Source organism: Carassius gibelio, chromosome B17 (assembly GCF_023724105.1).
Source record: "Carassius gibelio isolate Cgi1373 ecotype wild population from Czech Republic chromosome B17, carGib1.2-hapl.c, whole genome shotgun sequence".
Lineage (NCBI taxonomy): Eukaryota > Metazoa > Chordata > Actinopteri > Cypriniformes > Cyprinidae > Carassius > Carassius gibelio.
Genome location: NC_068412.1, coordinates 5,032,306 through 5,034,997, shown reverse-complemented (window position 1 = coordinate 5,034,997; position 2,692 = coordinate 5,032,306).

Here is a 2,692-nt window from a genome sequence, read left to right as displayed (position 1 = left end):
TTGGCACGCTGGGGAGAAGAGAGACTGACACAGATCTGTGTGGAGTAAAAGCCTATGTGTGGTGGGACAACTAAGTGTTGTATCAGTGATTGTGAACCACTAGTGAAATGTGGTGATGACTGTGTTGGTCTCAGGGTGTCTAAGTAGACTAGAGATGCGAAGACTTTGTCACTCTAATGAGGAAGAGGAAAAGAGAGACAGAGGTGAAAAACAAATTCAAATGACAAGCAAAATTTCTGTTTTTCAAATGAGGAAAATTATTTTTTCCAATTAAATGTTATCAAAAACGTAAATAATATTATTATATTTCTTGCTTTGGACAAAAGAATACAATAATAATTCTGATATCTCTTTTCTTAGTCTGACAGGATTGACACCGTACACCTTTCAGTTGGACCGCTCACCAGGGAGTCAGCGAAGGCGACAGTTGCTCAACACGTATCTCTATTAAATTGATCTCAACGATGGATGAGATGCTAAAACTTGGAATGCGTTTCCAAATGTAGGGAGGTTAGGAAGAACAAATGAGAGGATGATTACAATCAAATTCATAAGGATGATTCGTCGTCTTTGGCACGATTGTGTATTTACTTCACTTAGAATTGATTGATGGTTCTTACATGTCCTACAAATGTAAAAAGAGAAGAGGAAAGTAAAGGAGAGAGAGGACGGAGATGGTAAGTCTCAGAAGCGGTTATCTGAACTACAAGGAGAGCGTTGTGTTAGTTGCTGCACAACTAATCAAACAAAATAAACTTTAAGTGAAAGAGAGTTGTCTTTCTAATTTATTTGAACTCGTAGTGAGGGATAACAATGTCTCCTTTTAGGGCTCAGGTTTGTCGTTCCCAGGCTAGGATACACAAAAGAAATGGTAAGAAATAGGAAAATTTAAAAAATTAATAAATGGGCAAAATATGCAAAAATGAAATTAAAAAGAGGAAATCAATACGTAAAACAATAGTGGTTAAGTGTATAACCAAAACAGGAAGAGGGGTAAAACGCATGGAAGAGGGGTAAAGGTCTGAATAGCATATATTCAGATGGGTAATAAATAAATTAGGAAGAATAAGTTTACTTTAACTTCCAAAGTTCAAGGCTTATTCATTCCTAAAATAATTAGACCCAAAAGAATACTAGAAATAAAAGATCATTTGAAATGATCTGAAAGGGAAATTTTAAATGATTCAAAATAAATTTAATGTTTCAATTAAATTTCAAATTGACAATTAATAATTGTGAGTCAGTATTTCCCTTTCTAGTAAAATGAAAATAAGTGGTCTAGTGAGAAAAGAGAGCGATAAAAAGAAAGGGACTAACAAGTGTTAGTTAAGATGTTCAAAATGGTTAAATCACGTCAGCGTTGCCCAAACACACATTATTCTACCACTGGATGGTAATGCTAACGGCTAACCTTCGAGGCTAGTGGCTTTAGTATAGACTTCAATGTAAATGCAATGGTTTCGTTAGCTTAGCGACACCGCAGAGTTTGTGCGCTGCGCGTGCACAGTTCAGAGTTGCTCCGGAAGTACGTTAGGCTTCCTGGTCACGGTCGTCACTATGGCAACCAAAACACATTCTAGTGGATTAGCACATGAATTGTTGCATTGTTGCAAATACAGTTAAGCATGTTACATGAAATGTCGGCTCATTTCAACACTGTACTAATAACAACACCGCCTTTCAGTTGGTTTTGCGATGTGGCACTTAAACTCTCAGTTTGTATAGAGTTAAATTTATCTTAATTCAAATAGCAGCTTCCTGCTGTAGTTATTATATCAATCTCAGCAATTTGATTCTCCGTGCCAGTTTTTCTGGACACAAACATAAAAGTTTTCCTTCGCTGTTGGTACACAGTTAAAATTTACTTGATCAAGCTTTTAAAACACTCTCATTCAAATTACTCTCGGACACACGCAGTGTTACGCGAGATTGCATTCACTTTGTGAACGGATACAAATGGACAAACATTGTTCTCTAATGTTTAACGTTAACTTAGGGGAGTCGAATATCAAATTTGATTCGGCAGTGGAACACGCACTGGCAATCAAACTATATGAAATATGAATACGGGGACTTTGATAAATAGATTGAGGAACCCGCTCAAAACTATTCTTTATTCACCGATTTATATCCCTTTTGAAACACTAACAGTTTAGCTCCGTTCAGCAAACAGTGACTGAGATAGCGTTTGAGACACTGGAACACGCAGTGAAATCAAATCAGCTATAAAACAAGGCATTACACAAATGAGGAACACGCTCAATTTCTACCTTATTGTACGATCTCAGATGTTTACTTTTAAGTTCACTTACTGCTGTTACCAAAGGGGAGACGGACTCGAGTTAAAGTCTCCTCTAGCTCCTTTCATTCAAGCGGGAGGGCGCGCGCTGCTTACGTCACGCAAACACACACACATACTCAGGTCTCGGAAGCTTTTCATCCGTCATTCCTTTAGCAAAATCAAAGATTAAATAACTTGGTTTATGCTCACAATTTAGGTTAAACTGCCCGCAATCATTCTCCACCATTATAAATGTAAGGGAAACAGGTCAATTTAGCTCAAAGGGAATCATTTAAGATTTTAAAGGGAATTTGAACAGAATCACTGTTTCACGGCTGTTCACGGAGACGCGCCTGCGATTCAGTGAACGAGCCGTTTAACATCAAATCTGCGCTGGATACTAATATCCAA